Genomic DNA, 26,937 nt, shown 5'->3' on the forward strand with positions numbered 1-26,937 from the left:
TGATGGACAGGGTGGGGAGCAATTTTAAAAGGTAATAAACATATTTACAAGTGGGTAACATAAGAATAAATTACATTTATAAACAGAGCAGATGGATATATATGCAAACATTATCTATTGATATATTAGTTAATATTTAGTTGCAAATGGACTAGGTTTAGCCTGAACCCTTCCAAGATGTCTGCTGCTGGGAGCTCACGTACACAAAGGTTGTTCTTGACTTGAGCTGCTTACGTTTCTTCCTTGTCATATGTTATCCTTTCTTTTCCCCCATATTATATTACGGTTAAAGGAACAATGGATATTTATCTTTTTCAATAATAATTGATCTTCAACAGAAGAGTATTACGTAAGCTGCAAGCATCATTGATTACTTAAGGAGACAGACTACATACCACACCCCTAGGGTCATATCGTGTCGTGGGATCAATAACCAAGCACTGAAAAAGGCAGACACGGAAGTTTGATGTGTGAAATATATTCACTGCATAGAAATAGGAGATTTTTACATCTTGTACTCCACATACACTAATTTCATGAACATATTTTGCAAAAGACTGTTCCAAGGTGAAAGCATGCAGAAACACCTATTGTCTAAACCAGGGGTCTCAAACTCAATTTACTTGGGGGCCACTGAACAACGTTTTTAGTCTTGTGGGGGCCGTTACTATATACGGTACCAGCTTTAATGTATGCAAAGGTTACAAGCGGCAACTGTCACCGATTCAAATTAATGATCGGGTGACAGCTGCTGCATGTAAACGCCTTCACACCGCATGTAATGATATGTGAAAGGATTACATGCAGTTAGAAATCAATCACTATCCCTGTTTTTGTAACTGCATGTAATCATATCACATACGATTACATGCGGTATGCAGGCGTGCACATGCAGCGGCTGTCTCCTGATCATGAACTTGAATGGGTAACAGTTGCTGCATGTAAACGCCAAATTAGGGATTCCTGCTGCAGGAAAACGCAAGTTTGTGACACAGGAATCCCTAAATCGCACCTACAGTGCAGACCGGAGCTCAGAACTGACAGAGCTCTGGCCGGAGCTGACAGGAGCAGCTCTGCGGACTGCATCCGACAGAGATGCAGACCGTGTAGCTGCCTCCGCAAGTCGGGCGCGCGGTCCGTGACCGTGTGCCCGACTTGTCAGCTGGCTGCAGGCCACATAGTACCGGCTCGCGGGCCGCAGTTGGCCCACGGGCCTGTACTTTGAGACCCCTAGTCTAAAGACAATACTATGCTGGGTACAGCAGAAACCAAATGCACTTTATCTAAACTACGGTTACAATCACACGGACAACAAGGAGTGGCCGCCAGTGAGAATCAAGCCACCAGAGCTACTGCTAAATGTACTCAGTGTGTGTGAACAGCAGCGGCAGCTGTCAGATTTAAACACAGTACAAATCAATGGCAAGTACCGCCACTATGCACATGTAATTGCTCTTCTGAGTGATTACATGTAAATAGAACCTCTGACCGACCCAGGACGCACACAGTGTGTGTTGAGAAAAGAAGTTCCTGCGGAGTTTCTGGCCGCAGCTAAGTGGCCAGTTTGTATGGGTTGCCATAGTACAGATTATATCTGCATCCAGAGGTGGCAGTTAGCTGCCTCTGAACACAACAAAGTAGCAGCCTCAGATCACCTATGTGAATGCAGTGATATTTCTGCATTACAGACATTCAATGTGGTAAGTTCTTAATTAATAAATAACATCACAATATATGGATCAATGTATACTTAGTAATGTATCTCCAACACTGTCAGGAACATTTACTTATACCATTTAGAATGTGGCGCCATGTACAGATATCTATGAAAAAGTTATATTTAACCTTTATCTTATCCCTTAGATATTTTGTTTGCCATTTCGAAAAGCCAGTAGGAAGGAAAAGTAATGGTGAAAAAACTATTCTGGGTTTAACCAAACTGGCACCAAATTGTATGTGAACTGATTTAACATGGTGTTTCATCGGAAGTACGACTATTGAACGCCTGGAGTGAGAGAGTACTCATCTTAAAAGGAGAACTATGAGGTGAGTGCTTTTCACTCACCTCATAGTTCTAGCCGACCTGTGACAATGAAACAGGTCGGCTCAGTAGATAGGGAGGTGAGCGAACACATACCGGCGTTCGCTCACATCTCGATCCTGTCACAGCTTTCTGCCGTGACAGGGGAGGGGCTGGATTCCCCCCTCCCCGCTCTGCCAGCGCTGACTGGCGGAACGGACGGGGGAGGGGGCGGGTACAGCTGGTTCTGCCTCTAGATAGGCAGAGCCAGCTGTCACTCACGCAGCTGGGCGGATCCAGACATAATTGTCGGGATCCGCTTCAGCTGCGGTGTCTCAATATACCGCGAGCATTAGCTCGCGGTATACTGTGGCGTCTCAGTATACCGCTAGCTGTAGCTCGCGGTATACTGAGCTTAGGGTGTCGGGAGGACGCTAGTTTGTGTCCTCCCGTTACCCTAAGGAGAACTATGGAGAAACCCCTAACCCCATAGTTTTCCTTTAATACATTGTCTTAGACATCCTGTGTTGTATCACAGTAACCAATCAGAATCAAAATGCACTGAAAAATTACGTTTTGAGAATTCATGTTGAAGTTGCCATAGGACAATGAACGTAGCTCTTTTCTCAGGCACACTGACAAACCCCATGATCATTTTCTTCCTAATAGTGTCTGTATACTGACTTTTACTTGTCAGTTACAAAAGAAATCTCTTTAAAATGGTTTTGTTTTAAATTGCTTTTTAGGCTGTTTTGCACAGAAGCCATTTAATCATTTGAATCGTGATCTACATATATAATACAATCTGGGCTGGTTATCAGTGAGTCCGTCACATGCCTGATTTTAATCTTTTGTGGCTGCATCCGGCTCTTGACACTCTTGTACCAGTCTTGCTTAGTTTTAGGACAAACAACAAAATAACACCTCCCTATTGAGTTCTTTATAAGAATGTAGGATTGCCCACTCATATGAATTTTGATTGAGCTATTGGCCATTAATTATATATCCACAAATGGGATATCCTGTTAGCAAGCCCCACGTGTTTACTTGTTACAAAGATATGGCTTCCCTGAACAGGTCTGAAGATCGGAAATGTTCACGCTGACAGTCCTGTCTGGACCTGGACAACTGTCCTTGGCTGACAGCAGACCACCTCTGCTCATCTCTGTAATAAACAGTTATTTGTAAAGGACCTATTGGACATCAGCGCAGGTTTACACATCTGAAACCATATGCTTTTTCTGGCCACTAATATGTGGACCTGCCCTAACATCTGTTGTGCCTTGCAAAAAACTGTGTTCATCACAAAGAAAAACATAAGTTTGCCATCAGCCAATGACAGTTGTAAAAGTCAGCAATAGACAGAGGGCACGAAGATCACACATTTTTACAACCATCTTAGTAGACGGTTATTATTAGCGGGGCATATAAATGTGTCATTGTCCAGCCATGCATGATAATTGTTGGCTTTGTGCTTCCATATAGTGTAGCCCATAAACTTCAGTTGCTGTATATGTACTGTATGGCAATTCTGCAGTTGATGTTGGCTAGTATTCAATGTGGACAGTATTTGCACATGTATGCTAAATCCAAAATGATCAGTTTGAATAGATGTCAGTTTTACATTTTAAATGAAAAACACAACTACGATCTGACCTTTGCTTCTACATATACACCTATCAGCCAGGCCCGGATTTCCCACAAGGCCACCGAGGCCCGGCCTCGGGGCGGCAGAGCGCAGAGGGGCGGCAGCGGTGACCTTGTGGATCTGCAATAACATTATGACCACCCGCCTAATATTGAATAGGTCCCCCTTTTCCTGGCCCATCAAGATATGGACTCCACTAGACCTCTGAAGGTATGCTGTGGTATCAGGCACCAAGCCATCAGTAGCAGATCCTTTAAGTCCTGTAAGTTGCAAGGTGGGGCCTCCATGGCTGCCCATGACCCTGTTGCCAATTCGTCATTATTTCTACCTTGCATCCCTTTTGGTAGGTCCTGACCAATGCAGACTAGAAACATCCTACAATAGCTGCAGTTTGCTCTGACCCAGTTGTCTAGCCATCACAATTTGGCCCCTGTCAACGTTGCTCAAATCGTTACGCTTGCCCATTTTTTCTGCTTCCAGCACATCAAATTCAGGGACAAAATGTTGCTGCCTCATATATCCCACCCACTTCCAGATGCCATTGTAATGAAATAATCAATATTATGCAATTCCCCTTTCAGTGGTCAGAATATTATGGCTGATCGGTGTAAATATATATATAACTATATATATTATATATACACACAGTATATATACATACACATATAGATATATGCAAACCCATTTAATTTTATAAGATAGAAAATGCAAAGTATGTATGTATGTCTGATGTTGTTTTAAATATCCTTTGTTTTAGCTTTTAGTACACCTTTTTAAATGTAAGTATGGGTTTAAACTGCTGAAGTGGGATTTCATAAAAACTATTCCTCGATTTCTCTAAAATGTCGTGGCTTGCGCCAGTGACTGAGTGCATATCCTGTACAGCACCTGCAGACCTGTAATGTGATAAGCTGCTTCACACTGTCACGTCTACCTTCACACTAACACTTTACTTGCTCCCAAAAGTGTAGGCAGTCTGCAGTCTGATTTTCTCATTTCAAGGTCATCAGGAGTTGTGCTTCTTTTGTTAAAACCTAGAGCCATCTGGGATTTGAAAGCAAGCAGTAAAAGCATTATGTAAAAACTAAGAATTCAGCTGCTACATTTACTAGTAAATTTCACAAAACCTGCAATTGGTTGGCAAATGACCATCCCCAAGCTTGTCACTAACAGTGTTGACCTAGATTTTTTTTATTTTTTCAAAGACAGTTATGGTTTTGCCCTTCTTATCATCCATTCCTGTACATGGGACTTATGATTTTCTGTTAGCACACTTTGAAATGTCTAGGAGACAGTGGGGGAGTATTCATCTGGTCTTGACTGTTTCAGGCGTCAAAGATAATGCAATTGGCGGTGTTCCAGTTCAAAATCAAGTTGTGCCAGCTTCCTCAAAAACATGTTCCACTACAACCAGAAGGTTTGCAACATGGCTCTGTGCTTGTTAAAAAGGGATGCTGTTTGTCAGGGAAAAATAGCAAGTATTCATGCAAGAATGGATAACCTTAATACTAGGCAGACAGCATTAAAAATTAAAATGTGTGATAATAGTAGTTACTCAAAATGTTTAAATGTATTCGAGACTAAAACCTGTAGGGATATTTCAGATTGTATATAAATCCAGTGAGCGTGCTTTACTGAGACACAAGCATACTATTAAAGAATCCTTACCCCCTTCCCCCACATTCACCATTAACGACTGTGGTAGTCCTCTTAGAAGTATTGATTTTCAAGCTGCAAATCTTGTGAATGCTTTGAGACCCAGTGTGTCATAACCGGAATTCTGCAGTTGAAAAAAATATCACTTGACAATTAGGCCTCATTCACACGGGACGTGTTGACCCGTACAGTGTGAAGAGCCTTTTTTATGTGTCCGGAGCTGCGGGAAGAAGCAAGTGGGCAGCTCATGTAACTCTATGGAAACACAGAAGCTGTACATGCTCATATGCTGCTTTACTTAGCTCCGAGTTTTGAGAGCCGCACACAGACTGTGTACAGCCTTGGACGTAGACAGAGTGGATTCAGGACCGGGTACTGTCTGTGGTGCCAGCAGAGATGGTGCAGGCAGAGGCACCTATGGTTAAAAATTCCAACACTGTATGGCCAGCTTACAACCTGACTGGTTACTATAGTCAATAGCCTGTTTCCTTATTATCCAGGCTTTAAACACTAGCCTAATGCTGGTCACACTCAGTAAAGTCTGTTGGTACCATGTTGTTTAGATCTACCAACAACTATGTAATGTAAGGTTAGCCTCCAGGCTAAGTGAGAGAAAATCAATTGATTACCCCTTCCACGGTAAACAGCACGGATAGGGGGATTTTCAGCTATTTTAGCTATTGCATTCAGCAGCCACAGCTGCTGTATACTGTGCCATTGGTGAATAGTGACTGCATCTGATTTTCCGCCTGGCTCAGTTGATCTTTAAATCTATTTTTGTTGAGCCAGGTGGTGCTTGCCACCCACATAATCAGCAGGAATTGTACAAAATTTGGACCATCTATGGCCAGCATAAGAACCTAAATTGTTCAGGTAGACCAAGTAGCTGCTGGCATATCTAAGATGGCCATACACTGAATTTCGGCCAAGTCCTGTTTACTGTTGCCAAAAATCCAGCAGCTTGTGGCCCTATCAATACCACTCAACTGAGGGAAGCTGGTCTGAAATTGTCGACCTAACAGTAACTGCATACACACCACTATCAAAATACAATAGTCCAGCAGGGGGAAATCCCCATCTACGCTAAACAGCATTTGAGCGTTTTATCTTTCATGGGACTGAATGAGAAAAAATTAAAAATGAAGTGTATGGCCAGTTTAAAGGCTTGTGCACACCATCTCCAGGGCCAGACCTAGACCAGAAGGTTTTTTTACTTACACCAAAAACGCATACATAGTCATTCCAATGGTAAAAATTAGGCTAGTTTACACCATTGCATTTAGTTCCAGTGTTAAAAAAAAAAAAAAGTCTAGCTTGTTTATCTGGATGCTACTGGTCTGGAATGCACGAAAAACACATGCAACGCATCACAAAGCATTGGAACGCACTTAACAGCCAATTGAGATTTAAAAAAAGCTCTGAACATAAAAAACCGTGCCTGACCACGTTTACAGAAATGCATCCAGATCTGGTCTAGAAATGTTGTAAACAAGCCCTAAAGGCTATTGTGCCAATTCAACAGAACAAAGTAAAGGTTTGTTTTTTTTCCCACCGCCCATAGCAACCAAATTGCTCTTTCGTTCCCCAAAGATTGATTAACAGAAAACGGTTGCTGTGAGCAATAGGATAAAGGCAGATTAATAAACAAGCCCAAATCGGACTCCCTGCACTTGACAGGCTTGGGTTAAGGCTAATACAACATGAATCTCATGATACAAGTGATTTTCCTCAAATGATGTGAGCACTATGTGAAGTTTAACCCAGTTGCTACTAGATCTACATACACTTTTAGCGCATGATGAAAGATGAATAGGAAACTGTATAAACAATGGCAAAGAACAAGACGGACAGTGTTTTGTCCTAGCTGCTACTGAAAGATTTAGTAGAAGAGCAGACAATTTCCAGGATATACATGCTTGCAAGATTATAGCAAGTGCATGTAAGTAATAGAAACATAGAAGAGCAGACCTCATGTGCTCTTTCACTGCTGGCGTGCTAGATTCCATCTACCCACAGAGGAATCTTCCCCCAGAGCTGTGAATCTGGGCTTTCTTCACAAGCAGTGTTGGCAAAGCTGTTGTAGTGCGCAAATGGGAATTTAGCCCAGGAAGCTGAATCTTTGTAGATTTTTTTCTTTGCATTACCATGTTAGGAAGTAAGGGGTAAAGCACGGACATAAACTGCCCAGGAAATTCTGTGTCAGGGCCTATAAAACGGCACAACCGAGTCATTAGAAAAATGAGTGCTGATATCATGTATTCCAGTTATTTATCAGTCACAATCAGCTGACAAGGCAGACACATTTCTGCAGCTGTAGGGCAGACTGACTTCTGGTTATCAGGATGTGGTCTCTTTTGTTCATGGCTACCTGTCAGACAGCTTTCTTTCTTTCATTCTGTTCATTATAGGAAGCTTCAGAATATTCTGTGATTCTATTAATCTACTGGTCGAAAAGATTCAGCAGAGTCGCCCTTCATGCATGCAAATGTCATTCAAGCTCGCTGACCTACATCTCTGTCATCTTTCATTTTACACTCGGACACCACATAATAGAACCACATCCATGCTTTCTTTGTGTGCATATTTCAAATGCTGAAGGAACATGAGTGTATACGCACAATGATTTTCTTTCTTTTTTTAAATGTATTTAATCCCAAGAACAAAATGTAATATGGTGCACCCTGCCAGGCCTTTGATTTGGTGGTTGCATTATATTTCTTTTTCAGACATTTTCCTTTATTGCCTCCCGGTGATCCTAGCAGTAACACGCTTCTTTTCCTAAGGTGACGCTCATTCATTGTACTGTATATAGAAGCAGCATTGTGACTCTGGGCAGCACAGGAAGTTAGGAGCTCACAACATTTCTTGCTGGATCAATAGGTCATTTTTTGCACTCATCAAACATACATTCTAAAACAGCATTTCTCAATCTTTTTCCAGTCACGGGACCCTGTAAAAGTATGCACAATCTCGAGGCGCCCCAGTCTAAATGTAAAAAAACTATGTGTGGCCCCTCCAAAACCCATACCAGACCCTTAAAGGAGAATTATGAGGCGAGTGATTTTCACTCAGCCTCATAATCTGAGCGAACGTGTGACAATGAAACTGTCACAGGTCAGCTCAGTAGATCGGGAAGTGAGCGAACACATAGCTGCGCTCGCTCACTTCTCGATCTATCCGTGCAGGTGAGCCGTGACAGGGGAGTGATTGGATTCCCCCCTCCCCTGTCCGATCCTCCAGCGCTGACTGGCGGAATGGACGGGGGAGGGTACAGCTGGCTCTGCCTCTAGATAGGCAGAGCCAGCTGTCACTCACGCAGCTAGGTGGATCCAGACAGAATTGTCGGGATCCGTTTCAGCTGAAGCTCCTCAGTATACGGCGAGCTGTAGCTCGCCGTATACTGAGCTTAGGGTGACGGGAGGACGCTAGTTTGTGTCCTCCCGTTACCCTTCGGAGAACTATGGGGAAAAGCCCTAACCCCATAGTTCTCCTTTAACCCTGATAGTGGTCTGGTATGGATTTTGTGCAAAAACACAAAATATAATGGGTTTCCCCTTCACATCAGAGCCCCCCTTTCAAATCAGAAACCCCCTTTCACATCAGGGTCCCCCTTTTAAATAAGAAGCCCCCCTTCACATCAGACCCCCCTTTCACATTAGAGTGCCCCTTTACATCAGGAGCCCCCTCCTTTCACGTCAGAGTCCCCCTCTCATGCTAGGAATCCCTGTTTCATATTAGGAGCCCTCTTCACATCAGAAGCCCCCCTTCACATCAGAGCCCCACTTTTACAGCAAAGTCCCGCCTTTACACCAGAGTCCCCCCTTTCACAAAGGGAGACCCCTTCACATAAGAAGCCTATCTGCACCATTGAAAGGCATGACACTGTGCAATCATTTTGAAGCACCCTTGAGGAAGCCAGGAGGCACCCCAGGGTGCCACGCACTCTGGTTGAGAAAGAGGTAGGGTTTACATACACTTTAAGGATATTCAAAACAGCATTAGTAGGATGAAAGGTGAAAATGATGCCTTCCCCAGTTATTGTCTACTTTGATCTGCAAGATGGTACTTTCATCTGAGCAGTTCGCAAAATAGATCAAATATTAGTTTAGAGCTCATTAGTACTATATGCCCATAATGCATACAGTGGAGTAGGGCTGCAACCAATGATTATTTTCATAATCGATTAGTTGGACGATTATTTTTTCGATTAATCCGATGCAAAAAATTAAACAAATACCATCCTTAATTTAAATAAAAAAATCACAAATGCAGTGTTACAAAGTTTACTTCAGAATAAAGCTGCCTGCACAATATTATGCAATAACACTGCACTGGAACACACAGCATTGCGGTACCATGCTCTACAATGCGGGCGATCACACTGCGGGTGGGAGGCGCATTTGGGGTGCCATTGAATTTAACTTTTTTATAATTGTATTGTAAGCACATGGCGCTTGAATAGCTTCAGCCAGGGAATGACAGCTGCCAGTGGCAAGATTCCACAGATGCCAGCTGAATGTAAATACTGCAGGCAGTGGGCTGGTGAAATAGCCAGCCTGCCAGTGACCATTTCAAATTGCAATAGCATGCTGGCTATTGCACCCATTCACTGCTTGATGTGCCCTCTACCCAGCATGGAGGAGAGAGCTAGGGGATCAAACCAACTAATCCATAATGAGAATAGTTGGCAACTATTCTCATTATCGATTTATTATCGATTAGTTGGTTGCAGCCCTACAATGGAGCAAGTAAAGGTATTGTTCCTAGCAGTCACATTGCAGCTATTGTTTTTCAAGCCCAGGTTGGAAAATGTAATTGAATAGCTTATTACTGTGGGCAACAACATCTATTTTTCCTCCACCTTTTATTCACAAAGACCCTAAGTTGACATTTTACCAGTGCATTTTTGGCGTGCATTTGATTTGAAATATTGCCAGTAAAGAGACACACCATTTACCATGTACACACCAAATGGACACAATATTTAGGGGTTTAGGGGGTGTTGGCGATTTATCTGGAGACCTTAGTTGGCCTTTTCATATATTCCTACCTGTGGGAACTATTTCGGGGTTATATTGGTGCCATGTCATGTTTATTATAATATTGCTTTAGATTTGGAAGAGAAGAACCAGCTCATGGGCTACATTATATAAAGTAACAATAAAACAGATGATTATGGATAAATAGGTTAGTGAGCACTTGCCAGCACTTTGCCCTGAAATAGACTCTGCTGGACTGTGATTCCTTATTCAGTTGATGGCGATTAACTCTTCATATAAAACATGTTTGGGACAATAGGGATATCAATTAATAATTCATTAATTCCCAACATTTAATTGGGAGTTCATTAAAGAACTCCCAACTAAGGCCTCGTTCACACCTGGGCGTTTTACAGCGTGTTCCTACGCGCTGTAAAACGCTCAACATGTGAAAACCAATAATTGCCTATGGGCATGGTTCCCACCTGGGCGTTTTACAGCGCGTAGGAACGCGCTGAAAAACGCCCTACGCCCAAAAAAGTACAGGAGCTTCTTTGGGGCGTATTTGCCGTGCGTATCCATTAGGATACAGCCGGATAGCCCTTGTAAATGCGCGTTTGTCGCAGATCGCGGTAAAAACGTGCGGCAAGAAACGCGCGCCAAACGCGCATATTCTGTACGCCCAGGTGTGAACCCAGCCTCAATGTTGCAGGTAACCTTGGGTGGAAGGAGATACAAGCAACCTGGGACAGACTGGACTGCAGGGGGACAGGGCAATCCCCTGGTGGGCCCGTTTATGTGGCTGTAAAAAATGCTGTAAAAACTATCAAGGGGACAAGTATCTTTCATTTGCACCATAGATGTCACTAATATGATTACAAAAATTCAGGCAGCCGTGGCTAAACCGGACATATTATTAACCACTTGCTGACTAGGTGTTTTTTTTACCCCCTTCCCGTCCAGGCTATTTTTCAGTATTCAGCGCTGCGGTACTTTGACTGACGTTTATTCCGTCATGCAACGCTGTACTGAAATTAATTTTATACCATTTTTTGGGGACAGATAGAGCTTTCTTTTGGTGGTATTTAATCACCGCTGGGGTTTTTATTTTTTACTGTATAGGAAAGAAAAGTACCCTAAATGTTGAAAAAATAACGGTTTCCCTATGAAATGTTAAGAAACATTTATTATTCCCCAGTTTTTTTGGTAAAATATAAAATACGGGGTCACGTTGGGTAAATAGACAAACATGTCAAGCTTTAAAGTTGCACACGCCCACGAAAAATCGCAGAAATCAACCACACCCAAAATTTACAAATATTTGTATTTATTACCTCAATACAGTTTTATATTTTAGATTTAGTCAAAAAAGTTTTTTTTCGTGCATCGATACTGTTTTTAATGTGTTTTTATCAATTTGTGTATTTTTATCAGTTTATTATTGATTTGACAATAATTTGCGCAAATATGGCAGGACCTACAAAATTGATACGCTCATCAGACTTTAAGAGCTTATTTTCTTCTTTGTGGTGTGTTGATGTGCACCACCATTCAGAGGATGCCTTGTATTTTTCTTCAACAAATACAAGGCATCCTCTCATAGGACAAAACGGAGAGGAGGGGCGGATGATGTCACAATCTCCACCTCATCCATTCACTGAGCGCCTTGTATTCAATGTTGGCAGGGACCTTACCTGGGTGTGAAGGGCGGAGGCCGCTAGAGCCACAGCCAAAAAAACATGGCTATCACTGTATGTAGCACGGACTACTACAGTCATTCCTAGCATCCCCAATGGCCCTCAGATATGCATATTTACATCAAGCTGGACCAATGTACGTTTGCAAAAAAAAACCATAATTGGAGTTTTGCTTTAAAGGTGCAAAAAACAACAATATTGAAGGTATGATATGTTGTAAATTATGATTGAAGTAGATATATTAGGGGTATATTTAGGGTGTATGCTTATGTATTGCAGGAAATTCTTTTGGCTGATGTTATGTAACACACCTATGCTAACTAGGTTTTTATTGTGTAAGTTTATTGACCAGTTGACCATCCTGTTTTGTTCATTGTACACAAAGGAACAGCTGTAGGGAATTTTGTCAAAATCTGTTTAGTTACCTAACATCAAAGGGGTAATTAGACCAGCCAATCAGAAGTCTGTTCAGTGTTAAGGTGGCCATACACTTTACAACCATCGCCAGACCTTAGTCATGCGATCTTGGACAGGCAGATCGTACTTGTGATCATCGGAAGCCTGCCCCCCTGAGGGGCGGGTTTCCGATGACCGCAATGCTGAACGGGCAGTGTGCGCGTGTGCACACCGGCCCGTTCGGCATTTGTCTCCCGAGCATGCCACAAACCAGCCGAAAATCGTAAGATTTTCGGCTGGTTTTCTAGCATGCTCCTTAGACAAAAGACGTGCGACCGTACAGTAGAGGTAGCACGTCTTTATTCACACTGCACGATTCTCGTACCTTTAGTGAATGGCACTAAACTGTATATGAATTGAGACCCTACACTGGCTAGGAAGGTTCAGAGTCATGAAGGGAGACGCATAGGTGCATATATAGAGATTGGAAATATATGCTGGGTAGATAGAGGAACCTTTGTAATCTGAGGTCTAGATATTTTATTTTGATTATTACTGTCAGACTGTTTCTGTTCATCTGTTACTTCGATCCAATTAAACTCTACTCTCTGGAAAAGAACTGAGGTTGCCTGGATATTTCCTGAAGATCCAATTTTCACAACGCACATAAATATATATGTGTTTCTATATTTATACACCCCACTATTTGATCGCTACATTCTAGCTATTTTATTTTTGATTATTATTTAAATGTGATCACTACATGATAGGTGTGCCAGTGGAAGTATGGTGTCCAGATAACCACAGTTCTTTACTGGTCTACAGCAAAACCATGATACCATTTACAAAGATTTGTATTTTTAATTATTATTTTATTTAAAATTATGCTGCCAATGATTAACTTTTGGAGCAATAATTGTAGATTTCAAAAGGCTGCACATCTTTTCTGGCTTGCAGACTAGTCAGACTGGCTCTGTGTATTTATTACCTTGGTAGGTAAATATCTTTGAAGACTGTTACATTTTTGCTGTGGCTTCCTTCCTGATGTTGTTTAAACATGAGCTAGTCAAACAGAGCACTCTGTGCTACGGAGCGGGTGACAAACATCTTTTTGGAAATGGCATCAACAACTGTAGCTCATTACCGTTTTCATTATTAAGTAAATGTATCTCCAGAAGGTTGGTTTAACAACTGTCCATCCACAGCATTTTTGGCATGAGTAAACCATTACTGATCTAATAAGTAGGGATCAGGCAACATCATATAAGATATCACTACACACAGCCAAAAAGGCTCTACTAAAAGATCAATAGTTTTCCAAATCCACTAAACGGACCATTAAAATAACAGAGAACACAGCCAGTATTTGTGTTATCTGCAATTTTCAGAGTTTCCCAGTCAAAAATTAATCAAACTCCAGCAACCTACACACTGCGCTCTGTGGTTCCATCTACCATCCCCTATATCACTACTAGACACAGTAGTGACTTACGGCTGATGGTAGGAACCACAGTGCGTAGCAAGGAACCAGATATCTGACACAGCAGCAGTGTGTCAAACGCTGATGATTTTAGCTTTTCAACTCTGATTTCAGCTTTTTAATTCTGTTCTTTGAACTAGTGTCACTATAAGGTTGCATTCATACCTCTGCATTGTGGTGTAATGACAGTGCACGAACAACTACTAGCTACATCTTTGCTACAGTTTCCATCAAAACACACCTTCCATTGGGATGAACAAGCAACTTAAATGTAAATTGCGTCTAAAATGCACTACACCTAAAATGCATCATGTTCTTTCGTACAGAGGTGTGCATGTAGCCAAAGCCTTGTAATGTACACGGGAAATATAACCTACCTACTCAAGGCTTCATGGGTTTTTTTTACCCTCACATTGCTGTAGTGCACTAGACATTTTTTTTTACCACTAATCTTACAATCCCATTTGCTCACCTGTTTATTATTCAGGAGAGATTTTCCCAAACACACCCACTGTGGGGACTTTGCTGTCTCATATACAGAAAGCTAGATGTGTTTTAACCACTTCCCACTGGTCTCACATACATAGGGCAGCAAAAAGGTGGGCTTTAATGCCTGTGTTCTATCAAAGTTTGTGACTGCGTTAGAATGTGTGTTCGGTGACGTGGTCACACATTTTAACATAATCCCGCCCAGTTTTTCGGCGGTGGAATGTGTGACCTGTCAAGTGGTCACACATTTTAACGTATTCAAGCCCATTTTTTCCGAGGTTAAAATATGTGACCGGCAAAAGGTGTAGGATTCAAAGCTTTCTCAGCTGTTCCAGGGCAGATCGGCATTGCAGATGGTATGTGCAGGAGAACCGATCTGCCCTGAAACAGCTGATCGATCCTGAAATGTCACTTCTATTGGACTTTGTGAAATGTCAGATCGCACTCACAAAGTCGGATAGAAGTGAGACTTCAGGACCGATCAGCTGTTTCAGGGCAGATCGGTTCTCCTGCACATACCATCAGCGATGCCGATCTGCCCTGGAACAGCTGAGAAAGCTTTGAATTCTACACCTTTTAACCCCGTATTTTAACCCCGGAAAAAATGGGCGCGATTACGTTAAAATGTGTGACCGGTCACACATTCCAATCCAGTCACAAACTTTGATAGAACACCTGGCCTCTGAATATGGGTGCCCACTGTTCTGTGCTGAAAACGTGCTCACTGCGTGCTCCCAGCAGAGTGACCGAGCTATCACTGACATCTCCCATCACTGTTTATGGTGGCGAGCCAAGGGCTTGGCTCCCAATCATGTGATCACTATGATTAGTTGTCAGATTGACTTGCTCAGGATCCCATCACCGCCTCCCATTAAGTTATTTTTTAAGCGGCAAGGGGTTACTTGTCAGTTCTGAGAAGTTTTTGTCACAGCCAGTCAGGATCTGTGCACCACAACAATTTTTTGTTCTTTTTGTCACAGCCATAACTGGGCTATTGTATTTGACAGCGGCGGGTGTGCCAATTGGCTGCCGCCACTGCTCACCTGAAAAAATTACCGAGCGGCTTCTTCAATTTTTTTAATCAAAGGATACTGAATGGAACACTGCCCACAGGTCACCCATTGATCAAATTTCGTCAGGCCAAATTATGCAGAGTGTATGGCCAGCTTTACTCTTTCTAGCTTCTACACTCTGGTGCAAATTGCAAGCTGACCATTTCTAAATCACTATAGAAACAATAGATTCTTCTTTTTTTTAAATTAAAACCAGAATGAGAAGAAACCAGTAATGTTGTTGAAATAAAAATGTGAACAGTTTTACCATCCAAAAAGATTTGCAATTGTGTTCATCCATTTTCTGCCACATCTATGCCACACAGCATAGCTAGGAAGATTGAAGAAAGAGAGGTGACATAAGGACATTCAAAAAATGTGAAGCTTAAAGTAGAACTATGCCTTCCCATACAAAAATATATTTAATCTAATGCAGCTTCCTGTCATGGGGTGGCAACAATGCTGCACTGCTCCTGAATTCAGAGCAGAGGTGCTATCTTATATAGGCTATATCTGCTTGTACTACAGTAGGATGACAAACTATTGCAGGGGGTGGCTATAAGCATTGTCACTGCTGATTCACAAGCCTGTAGCTGTCAGTCAGCACCTGGGCACATCTAGTCCTGCCCACTGATTTCTGGACTGACAGCACTGCCCCAGTGGCTGAACTCCTCCCACTGCAAGTCTGAGAAAGAGAGATTGAGAGACACAAATAAAGGAAGATTTTGCTCAGTAAGGGAAAGTAAAGGAAGTTTTTAGTTTAATTTACTTGTGCATCACACTGTAAATAGATTTGGTACTGGTTTAGACTGTCATTCAGGAGCCTTCAGTTGTACTTTAACCAGAAAATTGGAGTGTCACCTGCCTAGTTGTGTAGTGTGACAGAGGTGTGTGAATCACAAGACCTGTAGAACAGCATAATACATATTTTGACATTAAAAAAAAGGCCTTTAAATTGTACTTAGCTCTTAGTGTCTGGTGGAAACTGAAGTAATGCAGACACCCATGACCAGGAGTCAAGATAACTATACATAGAACAACACAAAGCGCTATGACAGTGCCCGCTGTGTGTAAATGTTGTGACATCAGCAACCTATCAAAGGAAAAAGAGCTAGACCGGTCAAAATGCAGTGTCAGGATATTATAGGAACAACGCGCGTCACTGAAATATTTCTGTTCATCGGGTTTCACTATCTTCAAAATATCTTCTTGGCAGCATATTTTCAGTGGTATGGGTTAGCAAGGGGGAAGGGGAAATTAGATAATGTCTGGGTCTAAATAAGGTTTGTATTAAAAAAAAGAAAAAGGTTTTGTCTTTCATGTAACGGTTAGAAAGATGAGTGTTAAGCAGCGGAGAGTACTCATAGGATTGTTAACTAATTACAGTGATAAAAGTCACTATGAAATATGGAAGAGAAAAAGCTACAACAAAGGACATCCATCAAGTCCAACATTTATTAAAAAAAGTATACACATCTCCAAGTCTGTTTAATTAAGCAGTAACGACTATAGCAGGGGTAGGAAAACTTCAGCCCTCCAGCTGTGGTGGAACAACAAGTCCCAGGAGGCATTGGAAGACTGTGTCTGCCACAGGCATCTCTCTCAGAGGCAGATGCATGATGGAATTTGTAGTTTCACCACAGCCGGAGGGCCGAAGTTTGCCTACACCTAAACCAGGGGTAGGCAACCATGGCTCTCCAGCTGTGCTGAAACTACAAATCCGATCATGCTTCTGCCTCTGGGAGTCATGCCTGTGGCTTGCAATGCCTTATGGGATTTGTAGTTCCAGCACAGCTGGAGAGACAAGGTTGCCTACCCTTGCCCTAGACCATAGGCTACAGAATGTCTGATTAAAGACTTTCGGCAGCCATTCTCAAGGAGGCCAAGTATAGTAGAGGTGGTTGTTCACAATGTCAAAGTAGTGCCCAATCCTGTCAGTTTTTAGACACCTGTATAGTTCATTGAACCCAATAAGCAGATTCATGTGACCTGTGCTTAGTTTTAAAAGGGTCAGTGCACCCAAAGTGATATTTTAGTTACAGTTTGTACACATAGACACTGGGTGTGGTGCTGTGATTGGTGGGTATGGGTGTTCCTAAGGGACATGGTTTATTCTTGTGAGGCACCTATTCATGTTTTCCAGCATTTGCTTCCTTTGTGATTCTTGAAGTTAAATCACATGAGCCGCAAAGAAAGTAAATGCTGGAAGATTTTCCACTGCCATAGTCTGAGATCACAGGTCTGACCGTAGAGCAGATAGCTATATAAGGCCCAGAATGTGCCATTGACTGGAGGTCTTACTCTAACCAATGTTTGAATTTAGGGACATCATCCCAACATATCTTCTTAATACTGACCCAGGGGGTAAATGCCCCCTGCGCCCAGTTCTCCTCTGTCCACAGGCTGTCACTTCCTGACTTCTTATGTCTTTGGGAATTCAGTGCCAAGATTTACCTGGCTGTGGATCCTTCCAATCTTGGATTTGAATTCCTGTTATAATAATGGGTGCTCCTGGTTGTTCCTACTTCTACTCCAACCTCTATAATATAACATATATAAAAATCCAACAGGAAGAGTGGGACTCCCGTATAATTGCTGCAGTAGGTGTGTAGACCTTCCATCCTGCAAGTGCAGAGATCCCATCCTGCAAGTGCAATATATGATTTTACTCTTCACCTCATCTTGCAAAATAATCACATTTTATTCCCATTAAAGCAAACCTGTGGCAACATCAATGATCCTAAAAACCTTTATGTGCCAACCAACAAATTCAGTTTATTTTATAAGCAATGTAAGTGCCCCAAAACCTGGGATCCTCTATTCTGCAAATTCCAGACAGAAGTCAAAATGCTAAGCTTACTACTGACACTACTGACCAACATTGTGTTTTGTTCAATTTATTGCGTGGGGTTCCTCTCCCGGTCGTTTGAAGAGTTTATGCACACCTGCTCTCACACAGCCAACGAGTGAGAGATTTGTCCACATCACAGTGGTGCGCTTTACATATTTTTGTTCCATACTGACCAGGGAGGCCACTTTTGGAATTATGCATAGTTGTGTGCCCTGGGCTTTGTCATTCCCAGGGTGCTAATTAACTGAATCTGTATGCTCGAAGGTGGCTACTATCACAGTGTCTTTAAAGTCACTACAGGTACACTCAGGGTTGTAGGGGTGTCTCTACACTTTTACAGGGGGGTGCTTTAAGGGGAGTGCTGGTGGTGCATGATACTGGCGGGGAGTCGGGGCAGCACGTTGGTGCATGTGACAGGACGCCAACCAGAGGATCCCACTCGGATCCTGACAACTAGTGATGTCAGTGAGCTGGGCGGGATGCCAGCCAGAGGCCCACAGGTTAAGAGCTCCTGGGATACTGTGGCAGGAAAGGGGGTGGCAGGCACACCTACCCCCCACATGACCCAATGAGATGCCGCCTCATTATAGGCTACACTGGGTACACTTAAATGACAACTGACATCAGATAGATTAATGAGCACTGTAATGACCATTTCAGGTTTTCTTCATTTAGCCATACTATTAGATGGCCCTGAAGTAAATAATACATGTGCATAGTTAAAAGAACTGTCGTGGAGGTCAGTGGTCCCTCTATGGCCACATTTAAATGCTCCAGGGGTTAGAAAACTAAACACACTGAAAATGAACATACACATGGACTATAACAGAAAAAGAGGTTTAGTAACTCATTCACTAGTCACTGCCATGACCACCATTTGTAGGCTGAAATCAAAATGAAGCCGATCAATTCACTAGTATCTAATGATACCACTCTACCATATGGCACTTTTTTACCATATGCCCCAGTACTCTTATCATTTCCTGTCTCATTAACTAGAATGAAGATTTGGCCAGCTGCCTGCCTTGTGTACGACTGGTACACTCAACAGCATGCACGTTTTTTTTTGCTGTTGAATAGTCTAATTATTATCATTATTATTTTAACTGGTACTTACAAATATTTCATGTTTTTATAATTACCACTGCACTTGCACATATACATCCTTAGTCCGCCATGTTAAATGTACATTTCTATACAATGCCCGCTGATCCCCATTTAATAATTATTAGAATAAATTACAGCAAGGGTGGGTGGGACAAATTGGTGCACGGCTGTCAAAATGAAACATTTAGGGGGTTATTCACAAAAGGGTGAAGAATTAGGAGTAGGCGGGAGAATGAACAATCTCTAGGACAACATAACTGAACTTGAAAGTGAGCGGAATTGGAGAATTTTTCCAAATCAGCTATGTTGTCCTAGATTGTTCACTTCTCCTACCTTCTCCAAACTCTTCACCCTTTTGTGAAGAACCTCCTTAGCTTTCAGGAAAGAGAGATCAGAAAATGATGTGTGCTACATTAGTAAGAACAATAAAGTGACACTAAAACGTAGGAGTTAAATCTTAAAAATACACTTTTGTTCCCCATGGGCCCTGTGTGTGTTGTAAAGTGGTCACCGCTCCAAGCTCAGTCCTCTGATGGATTACAATCTCACTTTGAGTTTAGTAATTTGTATTGAGATTGTAGTCCATCACACGAGTGAGCTTGGAGTGGTGACTACTTTACAACACACACAGGGCCCATGGGGAATGAAAGTAGTCACCCTCCAAAAGGAATGACAGTGTCAGCACCAATTCAGAGATGATTCATTTTGAGCTTGCTCACACAGGGCTTGGGAACAAAGTGCCTGGGAGCTAAGATACTTTGAAATAGAAAACCTTTAAAGCTCTAACGTAGAGAAGAACGAATACTTTTTTTTAACCCTTGCAGTGGTGTTACCCCCACACTGCAAAGGTTAACGCCTCGTTTTGGCCTAGAGCTGAAAATAACAAAGTTATATTCACCCGATCCTTGCAGCCGCCCTGCTGCGACAGTGCTCGCTCTAACCGGTCTCCTTCTCCGCTGCAGCGGCGGTATGTCCCTCAGCATCCTCACTTGCTATACACTGTGTATAGAATGTGATGATTTACATGACCTTATACTGCTACAGCGGAGGGAAAGAAACGATCCAGGGACCAGTCTAAGAGCAAGCCGGCTTGGATGATCAGGTGAGTATAAGTTTTTTATTTCATCATTTTCAGTCCTATACCAAAACAAGCATTTAATCCTTGCAGTGCCGGGGTAGCCCCAGTGCAAGGGTTAATAGAAAAAATGTACCTGGAGATCTTCTCCATGTAAAACCCTGGCTGAATGACATTTACTTTGCTAAAGGACTGTGTGTCTTAAACGATTTAGCATCTCAGTGCTGCTGATCTCTTTCAGCCTCTTTGCAGCCATTTGCTGTCTACATAAATGCAGAGATGCATGTCTCAGGAAGAGACATTTCCTAATGTGTTTAAGTGGCCATATGAAGTCACATCAGAAGCCCACGTGACAGAGTGTCAGTGCAGGAGAACAATTGGAAGGCACGGACAGATTGTATTCAAACTATAACAGGAAGTCACATCAGAAGCCCATGTCACAGCTGTCAGTGCAGGAGACCAATTGGAAGGCACGGACAGATTGTATTCAACCTATAACAGGAAGTCACATCAGAAGCCCATGTGACAGGATTTCTGTGCAGGAGAACAATTGGAAGGCACGGACAGATTGTATTCAAACTATAACAGGAAGTCACATCAGAAGCCCATGTCACAGCTGTCAGTGCAGGAGACCAATTGGAAGGCACGGACAGATTGTATTCAACCTATAACAGGAAGTCACATCAGAAGCCCATGTGACAGGATGTCTGTGCAGGAGAACAATTGGAAGGCATGGACAGATTGTATTCAACCTATAACAGGAAGTCACATCAGAAGCCCATGTGACAGGATGTCTGTGCAGGAGAACAATTGGAAGGCATGGACAGATTGTATTCAACCTATAACAGGAAGTCACATCAGAAGCCCATGTGACAGGATGTCTGTGCAGGAGAACAATTGGAAGGCAGGGATAGATTGTATTCAACCTAAAATAGGAAGTCCCTGAAGAAGGATCTTCATGGTAGGATCACCAGTTATTATTTTAAAATACCCATACATATTTAAAGTGGATGTAAACCGCTACATTGGGTGATTTTTTGCCATTATGTGGAAGTATACTTGAAAATTATGGCGCAATAACCTTACAAGTGTGCCCCCCTCCAGCGATGTGCGATGCATCTTCGATCCCTCACCGCCACTTCCAGGTTCCTAGGCATCCTATTCGGCCATTAGGTGGCTACTGATGATGTGCATGCGCACAGGTGTTACATCCCCCCTGGCATCAGGCCCATTCACAGCATTTTAGAGAAAATCTAAAAAAAGGGGGAAGAGGAAGAAGTTTTTGGACAGAAGAGACTTTGCACGTCTCTTCTGCCAAAAATCCCTACCTCCTATATATTTTAAAACATTTTCATGTTACTTCTGCTTTAAATGCAAAATTGCCTAACCCCACTCTCTAACCCCCTACATAGATCTGGGTCCACTCTCCAGCATACTTGCCTACTCAGATAGCTGTGGCCTACCACAATAGCTACGGCCCAGCACTAGATTTTTTTTTACCAGAGGCTAAAAGAGGAGGTGGGAGGGAGTTGGCTGATCAACTTTTTAATTTACATTTTATGAAAGCTGCAGATCTTTAAAAAAATATAAAATATTAGGTGTAAGGTTAATTATTACTATTACATGAAGCCGTCATCATTTCCATAAACAGGATGTTGTCAAAATCTTCCAGTTCATGAATGAGAGGTTAAACAAATTTCAGTAAAAACACAGCAAAACACACTGCACTGCGTTTGCAGATCTGCTCTAAATCTGGTTTGGACACGGTGTGAACTAAAGGTGCCCATACACTGCACGATTCTCGTACGAGAATCGCGGGAAATCCCGCGATCGTACGAGAATCGTGCAGTGTATGGAAGGCGTGCGACCGTTTCTACTGTACGGTCAGGTCTTGCGATGGTTGTACAGTGTATGGCCACCTTAACCCTTAAAATGGAACTACACCCTCCTATCCTTACAGCCAAGGAAGGTGCCATCTTGGCCTCTATCTGGATGGCAGTTGCCATGGTGCTGCACATTTGACCAGCTATGACACCAGCTTGGAAGTTTGGTTGAGAGCTTAAATAAGCACACTGGCAACCATGACAGTTGTTATGCCTTAAAAGTAACTGTTTCGGGAGACATTATATTGGAGGGTAAAGTTCCACTTTAACCTCTTGCCGTCCACCCGTAGTAAAAAAACGGACGGACGGCACTGCAGCATCTGCGGGTTGCCGTCTCCAGACCTGTACAGAGAAAATATGTAGGTTGCCATTGCTGAGGTCTCCTTTCAAAGATTATAGCTGCTTGTCTGTGCTAATCTGCTGGCTTCAGTGCTTTCTGACTCAACAATCAGAAGTTCTGACTCTCCTGTGCCTTCTCTGACTGTGTGCTTGTTCTGTTTTAATGACACTGAACATATTAAGGCCAGAGACAGCCAGGCATCTAACATTTTCAGAGAGAAGTCAAGAAAAGGCAGCCTTTTGCATTGCTCTCAGTACAGGTTTCCTGGCATCAATAGCTCACTGCTTGTTAGGGGGGAAAAAAAACTGGCATATCAAGAATGAGAAGGTTAATTGTAACTCATAGAATCTGCTCTTATCTGGTAGAATGCCAGCACTAGGTATGTAATGTATGGTATTATTGTATTATTTCTTGAACTCTAGCCAGAGCTAATGTGCCATATCGGCTGCCTGTGAATACAAGTGGCACAATATGTTTTAAACTCACAGCAGACATTAGAGGAAAGTGATTGTGTAAAAACATAAACGGTGTGTATAGGTTATACTCTGCCCACCATATTATAAGACCATCAGCAATCACTATTGTAAGGGGCTAGATTGATGACCCAACTGCGTTCTTATGAATTCAGATAGCTCTACCTTAGTTGTCTATAAACATGGAAGCCTAGTTTTTCTTTTCATTCATAAAACAAGGGGAAGGGGTTCTTGTTTCTGGGTGTTTTTATATTATACATGTGGGGGGAATTTATCAAACCTGGAGCAGACAGAAACTGGAGCAGTTGCCCTGGGCAACCAATCAGCATCTCTTTTCAGTTTGTTCAGTTGAGATTTGAAAATGAGAGATAGAAGCTGATTGGTTGCAGTGCAAATCTGCTCCAGATTTTGTCTGCTCTAGTTTTGATAAATTCTTCCCATAGTGTGTGGTAAACAACATCAATCAGCAAATCAGCAATTAGTAGGACAGAGTGGACTCAGTAATGTATTTTAGTTACTAATCGATCGGTATGAATTTTACATAGTATGGGACCAATGAGTTTTTCAAAAGCTGTTGACATTTTTTTTACCTTTTGTGTTAAAGCTGAACTACGTGATAAGCAAATATTGACTAAATACAAGAGGTGTGTGTATTCTTACTTGAATCTTGGTGTACTTTGTGTATTCCTTCCAGATCAGTGCAGTAATTCAGTGTGAAACTTTGGGGTCTATTCACTAAGCCGCCGAAGGATCTAGCCATAGCTTCGCTGATCCTTCGGCTAGCTTCGGCCCCAGGACCCCTTCGGTTCAGTAGAACCGAAGGGCTGCTGTACGGGCTATTCACTATAGCCCATTAGCTCCCGAAGTTGGCCAAGTGGCTCAGTCGAGCCGAAGGCATATGCTTTAAGGCATGTAATGCACATATGAGAGAGAGAGAGAGAGAGAGAGAGACAGAGGAGAGAGAGAGACAGAGGAGAGAGAGAGAGACAGAGGAGAGAGAGAGAGACAGAGGAGAGAGAGAGAGAGAGAGAGAGAAAGGAGAGAGAGAGGTATAAATATATATACTGAAAGATTTGTGTCAATTCCTATTTATCTATCTTGCTTGTCTATAAACATGGTAGCTTAACTTTGCCTTGAATTCATAAAACAGAGAAATAAGGGTTTATTTATATCATACAAATGGTGTGTAGTAATGAATGTCACTCAGCATTTAATAGGGCAGAGTGGACACAGTAATGTAACCTAGTTATTAATTGATCGTTATGAATTTCTACCAATCAGCTTATAAAAAGCTTATATATACAAATGTTGACACAATGTTTGCATTGGAGTTACAGTGTTACATTTCCTTAGTAGGTGGAACATCTGGTCCTATATTGAAGGACTGCAGAATTGGTGTGCTCACAGAACTCTGCATGTTACTTGATATCCATTGATGGAAGTACACCCAGGATTGGCATTACAGGGTGCTGCTGCCATAGCTATATGACATGATACAAAATACAGATCATCACAACAAGTCTACATACAGTCCAATCTCTGACTTTCCTGAATGGTTACACATTGTAGAAATGCAGACAGTATCAAAGTATTATAGACGACCAGCCTCCTTACATCACCCTGTTGTATACATTGTATTCAAAGGAAGTGCAGCTCTCGGTAGTAGACTATTCCATCTAGTCCATGCCATAAGTATTCTGTCAGCCCTCCAATGGTATTCAGTGCAAATCACATTCCTTTTCAATCCCGTCAGTAAGCCAACAACACAGAGCTGTAAAGCATCGCTCAGTCTAATAACTATGACATTATATCCAACAAGGCACACTGCATGTAATAATCCTCGTCCATATATCAGTGATCCTCCTAATCACACAGCGCTGGACTCTTATTATACCGCCAGCCTTGGAACTGACACATTTCTACTGCAAATCCCACATCTGACGATCCTCAGCCATGATCTGTGCCATAACATGGACTGCTCGGCACTGAGGCACACTGCCAATCCATAAACATCCCCTACTTTACACATCATCAACTCCATGGAAATGGAGGCAGGACAGAGCTACATACCGGGAGAAGGTTCTCAGTACCTATCAATATGTATGTATAGTCATTGGAGAAAACACATATTACACAGCACCCACCCTGAGATATACACACACACATATATATATATATATATATTCCTTATCAGTATGTATCTAATTATTGGGGACAGTCACACACATGTAGCATCACCCACCTGATCTCTCTCTATAAATCCCTTATCAGTATGCATCTCATTATTGGGGACAGTCCCAAACATGCAACATCACCCACCCTGATCTCTCTCTCTCTATCAGTATGTATCTAATTACTGGGGACAGTCACCTAGTACACACATGCAGCATCACCCACCCTGATCAGCACAGGGCTGTCATGGCTTGTTGGAATCTCAGCCGCACCCTGCACCTTGCCATTGCTCTTCCCCCCCCCTTTGGCTGTGTGTGATCATTCTGGGGCTCAGGGATGGTTCTGTAAAAGGGTCCGTGAAGGATAACATGCTTACCCCTTCTTACCTACTGCAGCCTCCACCTCTGTGATGCATCCAGCATGGCTCACATAGGCTCTTACCCCTGCAGGAGGAGGACAACCCCTGTGAAAGCACTCTGCTTGCTTCTCTTCTCTTCTGATTAGCCCTTCATGGTGTAGAGCCGGTTAGGAGCGTCCTGTCATAGAGCAGGCAAGGGGGGGTGCTCAGTGTGTCCTGTGATACAGAAATGGGGAGGGGGGAGGCCGTCCTGTGACACAAGAGGAGGGAGGCTGTCATGGGGAGGAGGGCAGCAGACTGCCCTTCTCTACAGAGTCATGGGAGGAGATAGAGGACGGCACTAGTCACTCTATAAGACAAGAGGAAGGAGGGGCTGTGCTGTCATTCAGGAGTAGAAGGAGGGGAGTTGCTCCATGATGGAGGGTGGATTGAGGGTCTGTATGGGTGAGGCTCTCCTTCAGCGTATGATATACCTGCTCAGCATCCCTCCATAGTGCACTTATCATGTGACCAAGTATATAATAGACGGTGTATGTTCTATATAGCACATAGTATAGTATGTTCTATATAGCACATAGTTCCCGTGCACCTGTCTGCCATTGTATCTATAGACAGGAATTGGGAGGCTCGACCCCGGTACAGTCCATTCCATAGTGTGCGGACTGACAGAGAAGTAGGAGGACTGCTGGGGCACCGGCTCTGCATTGGCTCAGCCCGCCCTGCGCCCTACAGGCAGATGGAGCGTGAGGTGAAATGTGACGTGGCTCTATACTGCTCTAGAATACTGGGGGGAGCCAGCGGAACACAGTTACCATGGCAACCACTACAGTACATCACATGGTAACGGCAGCATGTGGCTTCTGGGACAGACACGTAGACGTATGAGGGAGTATATGCATACATTCATATGGTGCTGACACCGTGTTCAATCACAGCAATCAATGTTGGAGGTTCTTTTCACAACGCCCTTACCTCGCAGGCTTCTCTTGTCTCGAGTCAGCCATCCACTCATCATAATTGGATCATAAAGAATAGCCCATCTGCGTCCACAATATAGCAATTGGCAGTTCTGGATCTGGTCAGTTATGTTCAGGTGTAGTACCAATACAAGCCTTAGTAGGGCCCTGTACACCCTACCTCCTGACAGGGCCTCATTCTACAGTGCTCACCTCTGCACCCCCCTTCCTACACTGCTTGCCTCTGCGCCCCCTGCATCCCTCTTACTACTCTGCTCACCTCTACACCCCCTGAATGCCTCTTT

General features: G+C 42.8%; 2 protein-coding genes across 3 annotated transcripts in view; one reads left to right on the top strand and one right to left on the bottom strand.

The window, feature by feature from the left end:
* The window catches only part of GNAZ (G protein subunit alpha z), a 113,115-nt gene extending 87,173 nt beyond the window's left edge, over positions 1 to 25,942 (bottom strand). Inside the window, exon 1 of one of the 2 annotated variants that reach the window (XM_018557408.1) lies at positions 25,705 to 25,942. The gene's annotated coding sequence lies outside the window, so the exon portion shown is untranslated. Of the gene's footprint in view, positions 1 to 25,694 lie in introns of both variants that reach the window. The other variant, XM_018557407.1, reaches the window with a different exon arrangement.
* Positions 1 to 26,937, top strand: part of RSPH14 (radial spoke head 14 homolog) — a 156,948-nt gene that overhangs the window by 113,354 nt on the left and 16,657 nt on the right. The gene's annotated exons all lie outside the window — the stretch shown is intronic.

The sequence above is a fragment of the Nanorana parkeri genome, unplaced genomic scaffold (assembly GCF_000935625.1).
Source record: "Nanorana parkeri isolate BGI_ZX_2015 unplaced genomic scaffold, ASM93562v1 scaffold282, whole genome shotgun sequence".
Lineage (NCBI taxonomy): Eukaryota > Metazoa > Chordata > Amphibia > Anura > Dicroglossidae > Nanorana > Nanorana parkeri.